Below are 7,690 nucleotides of genomic sequence, written 5' to 3' on the forward strand. Positions count from 1 at the left end.
ATTTATCCAAACATGTGCTAATAGTTGTCTCATATCGAATAGGTAATTAGCCTTAAGAGCTCTGCTGTCTGATTCAGGTACATCTTTTCATAGTTTCAGCCCTAGACATCTCCCCCTTTCTTTTGTTTTAGAACATGGTGGTTATGCCCTCCCTGACTTCTAAGGGAGGTGAAAACACCAAAAAGGAGGTTATCATGCTCTCCCTGACTTCTCAGGAAAAGAGGTGAAAACACTGAAAAGGAGATGATCACACCCTCCCTGACATCACAGGAAAGGAGGTGAAAACACCGAAAAGGAGATGAACACACCCTCCCTGACTTCTCAGGAAAGGAGGTGAAAACACTGAAAAGGAGATGATCACATCCCCCCCCCCCGACTTCTCAGGAAGGGAGGTGAAAACACTAAAAAGAAGATGATCACACACACACCCCGACTTTCAGTAAGGGAGGTGAAAACACTGAAAAGGAGATGATCACACACACCCCCACTTTTCAGGAAAGGAGGTGAAAATACTGAAAAGGAAATAATCACACTCTCCCTGACTTTCAGGAAGAGAGGTGAAAACACCGAAAAGGAGATGAGATGTTCACACACACACATCCACTTTTCAGGAAAGGAGGTGAAAACACTGAAAAGGAGATGATCACACCCTCCCTGACTTTCAGGAAAGGAGGTGAAAACACTAAAAAGAAGATTATCACACACCCCCTGACTTCTCAGAAAGGGAGGTGAAAAATACCAAAGAGAAGGGAGTCAAGCTAGATATTGTTAGCAGTTTTCTGGGCTGAAGGGTCTTACTAGAAACAGGTATGCACAAACCCATCAGCATGGGAGTATTACACAAGCACATAGCAATAAAGCACAGGCTAGCAATGATGACTCTCCTCACAGTCGGTGCAGGCTCGATATAATGTAACAAACATGAATTGTACATGCAAGTAGTGATATAACAAACAATATGAATCAACATAGTATTGTAAAAGATTTCCAGAAGTCCTAGAAGAAGGGTATATAAACATCAGTCACACATACACCTCCTTCAGCAGCCAAGAGATTGACCATTGCTTCACATGTCAGGGACACACACAAGTTTTTGAAGTCCTGCAACAGTCTTATTATGTGTTAGGGAATCCAATGATTCCTGAGGGTTTTGAAGTCCAACTCATTTGTAATTCTAATTGTTGTAGATGTCTCTTCCCCACAGATTGATGGGGATTTTTTCATCTATAAAAGGAGTAAAAACTCCTGTTTCACCTTCAAAAGTTCATCTCAAAGGGGTAGCACTAACTTCAGCTGCTATTGATCCTCCTATGCCAGATATGCAGGTGTCTGCCTTAATCTTTGGCCAGTGACTGGGCCAGCTGGCACCTCTAATGACTGCTCTATATGCACCTGGATCTATTAATCCTTCTAATGGTATGCCATTTATATAGATAGTGAGCATAGGTGGGTCAACTGTCACAGCTGCTGTCCAATATATTCCTGGATTTTGTTGCTTGGAGTCAAAATCTGGGCGACTATTACCAGATTGACTATTAGGAGTCTGTATCAGTAAACCTGATGCTACTACTTCTCCTGGTTGATAAGTCATACATTGTCTACCTGTATTAGTGACTGGGATATTAGCTACACATTCCCCAGTTTCCCACATCAGTATATGGATGGACACTGTTTTGAAGTACTCTCAGGAGGTGAAATGGTCAAGCCTACTGTGCCTGGAGGCAAGGGATCCATAGGCTGGAGAGGAACAGATTTCACCTCTCCAGGGGTACAGTTGTCCCAACTGCATACAACTCTATCCTCCCTAATTGTAGTCCCTTTCTCCTATCAGATTGCTTCCTGGATGATTGGTCATGTCTGGATATTGAACTTCTAAAGGCTCTCTGGAGTATTTTTTGCCTCTGGGGCTGGGCCCCTCATCCCGTCTCCCTGAATCAGTCAACATTCTGATACCCAATGGAAGTCTCTGTTGCATTTTAGACATGGGGTTTTGGGTCTTGTTCTCCCACCCTGTTTTCTCACTCTGTCTCTGTGCCAACATTGAGCTTTCAGATTTACCACATTGAAAGCATTGAGAGTCTCTCTGGAAGTCTCTTGCCAAAAGGGACCCTGTTGGGAAGCCATATTGGGATCTTGGGAAGTCTGCACCATAGCCTGGCTATAAAATGTATTTGTGCCCATTGTGACACAGCATCTTATGATCTCCTCTAAAGGAGCATCCTTGCGTAGTCCTAATATAATCCTTCTACAAACCTCATTAGCATTTTCTTTAGCAAGTTGCCTTATCATAATTTCTGTTGTTGCATTGCACTAATAGTTCATATGACAGCTGTCTGCAAATATCCCACAAAATCAGCAAAGGGTTTATTTGGCCCTTGTGCTATTTTTGTGAAGGCCTCTCCATTATCCTGTTTACCTGGAATAAAACTCCATGCTTTGATAGCAGCTGCAGGAGCAATTTGCTCATATGCTGCTATGGGGTAATTAATCTGTACTGAAATGTCTGCATAAGAACCTACACCTGTTAGTTGGTCATAGGTGATTGGAGAATTAATTCCACTTTGACTATTTCATTGGGCTTGTATCCTACAGTGCTCACTATATTCAGAAAGCCACAACAAGTTTTGTCCAGGTTCTAAGCATGTCCTTGCTATAGATTTCCAGTCCCTACGGGTTAAGATTTCATAAGCCAAATTATGTAATAACATCTTAAGCTGATGTAGCCCCATAAACAGTGCAAGCCTTTTTTAGGTCTTTGAGTATTTCTAGTTCAAAAGGAATGTATCTTCTACTTTCTTGACCTGAAGAGTTAAATTGTTGAATCACAGGATATATTTCTATTCTCAAATCAGCTAAATCCTGCCCTTCTTCTGTGGCTTAAAGTATTGCCTTTTGCAATCTAGTCATAGGAGGGGGTGATTGCTGGGGGGGGGGGAGGTGCTAGTGGTATCACTGCCCCTTCCACTCCTCCTCCTCCCTCCACCCACAAAGGTGAAGTTGATGAGAGAGAGTCAAGGACCTGCTCTGGTGTAGGTGGAGTTGAAACTGGGCTGTGAGAGTGAGAATCACATTCTTTAAGTTCCCCTAGCCCTCTGGCAATATTTCCATCACTCTCTCCAGTCTCTTCTTTTTCCTCACACTTCCTCATCTGGCTGTTCTTAAAACTTTTCTTTTTTTTCCTATAACTTACAGGATTCTTTAAGGCCAATTGCATTATGTTGTATATATAGAATTTTTCCTTAGAAATTAAATCAGGATCATTATCATTGTAACATTCACATAGTAGATCTCCTACTAGTTTCCAATTACTTGCCTCTATTTCTTCTTCCTTGAAGAACCAAGGAGACATACATTCTAATGTATCCACAAGTCCATCAATCTGCTCCCAAGTCACAATTAAACCCTGTCTATCAGTCTTAGTATGCTTCCTGTACATCTCCCTCAGGGAGGGTTTGGGGGTGAAGTTGGGATGGGGGTGGGGAGAAACTTTTCCTAATATCTGCCCCATTTCAGCTAGAAAATGAGAATTACTAGTTTAGCTCTCAACAAAGTAAATTCCCTGTTTGTTTATTAAAATACTCACCCTATTTCCTGGTCACAGGGACTTCTTCAGTGAAATTAGGGTCATTAGTCCATGTTGGGTGCCAAAATGTGAAGTCCAAACTAGCTCCCTGGAGGCCTCAGGATCAGTCAGAGTCAGGATAAGTAAAGTCCTTGGTCTTTAGAGAGAGGAGTGAAAGAAGAAGGCAAACTGCCAGGAGTTTTGCCAAAGATCTCTTCTCAATTCTGGTGTCCAGAATATCCACTTTTTCCCCTCTTCATCTTGCTGCCAAGTGACTGACCTGTCTCACCCTCTAATCCTTGCCTACAATTATTTGAACCCCAAACATTGAGCCAGCACCAAACAGGGAGAAGAGCCATTTTTCCAAACATATCCTTATAGAGTCATTGTCTCATAGCAAATAGGTAATTAGCCTTAAGTGCTTGATTGTTTGATTCAAGTACACCTTTTCATAGTTTCAGTCCTTCTGCTGGACTTTCACAAATGAAAAGGGGGATCTTTCCACCAATGAAGAGGAAATTAGAGAAATAATAAGGAGTTATTTTGCCCAACTTTATGCCAATAAATTTGATAACTTAAGTGAAATGGATGACTTCCTCCAAAAATATAGGCTTCCTAGATTAACAGAGGAGGAGATAAATTGCTTAAATAGTCCCATTTCAGAAAAAGAAATAGAACAAGTTATTAATCAACTCCCCAGGAAAAAATCCCCAAGACCAGATGGATTTACATGTGAATTCTACCAAACATTTAAAGAACAATTAACCCCAATGTTATATAAACTATTTGAAAAAATAGGGGATGAAGGAGTCCTGCCAAACTCCTTTTATGACACAGACATGGTACTGATACCTAAACCAGGTCGATCGAAAATTGAGAAAGAAAACTATAGACCAATTTCCTTAATGAATATTGATGCTAAAATCTTAAATAAGATATTAGCAAAAAGACTTCAGAAAATCATCCCCAGGATAATACACTATGATCAAGTAGGATTTATACCAGGAACGCAGGGCTGGTTTAATGTTAGGAAAACTATTAGTATAATTGACCATATTAATAATCAAATTAATAAAAACCATATGATCATCTCAATAGATGCAGAAAAAGCATTTGATAAAATCCAACATCCATTCCTACCAAAAACGCTTGAGAGTATAGGAATAAATTGACTATTCCTTAGAATAATCAGGAGTATATATTTACAATCGTCAGTAAGCATAATATGCAATGGAGATAAATTGGAACCTTTCCCAGTAAGATCAGGAGTAAAACAAGGCCCACTATCACCATTACTGTTCAATATTGTATTAGAAATGTTAGCCTCGGCAATAAGAGTCAAGAAAGAGATTAAAGGAATAAGAGTAGATAATGAGGAAATCAAACTGTCACTCTTTGCAGATGATATGATGGTATACTTGGAAAACCCCAGAGATTCTAATAAAAAATTATTAGAAATAATTCACAACTTTAGCAAAGTTGCTGGATACAAAATAAATCCACATAAATCCTCAGCATTTTTATACATCACCAACAAAATGCAACAACAAGAGATACAAAGAGAAATTCCATTCCAAACAAATGTTGAGAATATAAAATATTTGGGAATCCATCTACCAAAGAAAAGTCAGGAATTATATGAGCAAAATTATGAAACACTTGCCACAAAAATAAAGTCAGATTTAAATAATTGGAAAGACATCCAGTGCTTGTGGATAGGCTGAGCGAATATAATAAAGATGACAATACTCCCCAAATTAATCTATTTATTTAGTGCTATACCAATCAGACTCCCAAGAAACTATTTTAGTGACCTAGAAAAAATAACAACAAAGTTCATATGGAAAAATAAAAGGTCGAGAATTTCAAGGGAATTAATGAAAAAAAAAAGTCAGATGAAGGTGGTCTAGGTATACCTGATCTAAGACTATATTATATAGCAGCAGTCACCAAAACCATTTGGTATTGGCTAAGAAATAGACCGGCGGATCAATGGAACAGATTAGGTACAAAGGACAAAAAAGGGTACAACTATAGCAATCTAGTGTTTGATAAACCCAAAGATACCAACATTAGGGATAAAAATTCATTATTTGAAAAAAACTGTTGGGAAAACTGGAAATTAGTATGCCAGAAATTAGATATGGACCCACACTTAACACCATATACCAAGATAAGATCAAAATGGGTCCATGATTTAGGCATAAAGAATGAGATCATAAATAGATTAGAGGAACAGAGGATAGTCTACCTCTCAGACCTGTGCAGGAGGAAGGAATTTATGACTAGAGAAGAACTAGAGATCATTATTGATCACAAAATAGAAGATTTTGATTACATCAAACTAAAAAGTTTCTGTACAAACAATACTAATTCAAACAAGATTAGAAGGGAAGTAACAAATTGGGAAAATATTTTTATAGTTAAAGTTTCTGATAAAGGTCTCATTTCCAAAATATATAGAGAATTGATCCTAATTTATAAGAAATCAAATCATTCTCTAATTGATAAATGGTCAAAGGATATGAACAGACAATTCTCAGATAATGAAATTGAAACTATATCCACTCATATGAAAGAGTGTTCCAAATCACTACAGATCAGAGAAAATTCAAGAAGACTTGGGGCAGTACTGGGGTCCTCCTGATAGAACCCAATAAGATCTGAAGAAAGACCCTGGGACTGGAAGTTAAGCTTTCTGAACTCTAAACACCTCCAGGCTAGCTCTGCAGAAACATCAAGCAAATGCCTAGGGCTAGCTAGGTGTGGTTGGAGCCCCTACAGGAATCACAGAGACTTTCACCTCCCCAGGCTGCTTGTTGAATTGGAGTTTGAGTCTGGGAAGAGGATATGAGCCTTGACTGATTAGGAACAACAGGATCAGCTGTGCTGCTGAGATGTGGCCCTGGGCTAGAAGGAACCAGCTATCCAGTGAGTGCAGAAGCAGCAGGGTAGGGACACTGCTGGCTGTGGGCATTTGCAGGAGGATGGAGCTCTTTGTTTGGGATTCCGAGATAGAATGGAGAGCTGAAGGGAAGCTTGAGGTATCATCCCCCCATTCCATAATTAGAGGTATTTACACTAATACCTCTTATTTAAAAAATGAATCAGCAAAGAAGAAAGAACTCCATCATTAAACCATATTATAGGAACAGGGAAGACTGAGATTCATCTTTAAGGGAGGACACTAAAGGAAAAAAAGTTCCTACCCCAAAGAGTATCACGAAATGGCTCTCTACCCAGAGAAAATTTATACAAGAATTCAAAAAAGAATTTGAAAATCAAATGAAAGACATTGAGGAAAAACTAAAATAAAAATAAAAACTATCCAAGAAAAACAAGATTATGAAAAAAAAAAATAGAAAAAGTAGGTACAAAGTCTCAAAGATGAAAATAATTCTTTGAATATAGAATTGGGCAAGGGGAAGCCAATGAAGCTATGAGAGATCAAGAAATAACAAAACAGACTATAAAGAATGAGAAAATAGAACAGAATGTGAAACATACATAAAAATGACAAATCTGGAGAACAGATCAAAAGAAAATATAAGAATAATTGGACTGCTAGAAAGTTGTGACCAAAAAGAGAACCTTGATACCATAATGCAGGAAATAATCCCAGAAAATTGTCTTGGAATAATAGAACAAAAGAAGAAAATACAAATAGAAAAAAATCACTAATCACCATTCAAAGAAATCCTTTGTGGAAAACACACAGGAATATTATTACCAAATTTTGAAACTGCCAGATCAAAGCGAAAGTTTTACAAGAAACAAGAAAAAAACAACTCAAATATACTGGAGCTACAATTAGAATTATAAAAGACTTAGCAGTAGCTACAATAAAAGACCTAACTGGAATGTATCTATCAACAATCAAAAGAATTAGGCCTGTGGCCAAAAATATTATATCCAGAAAAATTATCTATAATTTTGAATGACAAAAAATGGACCTTCAATGAACTTGCAGATTTTCCCAACTTTCTATCAATCAAACCCAAACTTAAAAGAAAATTCAACACATAAAAGCTAATATCAAAGATTAATTTTAAAGAACTCAGCATGAGCAAACTGTTTAAACTTGGACAAATTGTTTATGTTTTTTTTTTTTACATGGGAAATATATAC

Source organism: Sminthopsis crassicaudata, chromosome 6, assembly GCF_048593235.1.
Source record: "Sminthopsis crassicaudata isolate SCR6 chromosome 6, ASM4859323v1, whole genome shotgun sequence".
NCBI classification, from domain to species: domain Eukaryota; kingdom Metazoa; phylum Chordata; class Mammalia; order Dasyuromorphia; family Dasyuridae; genus Sminthopsis; species Sminthopsis crassicaudata.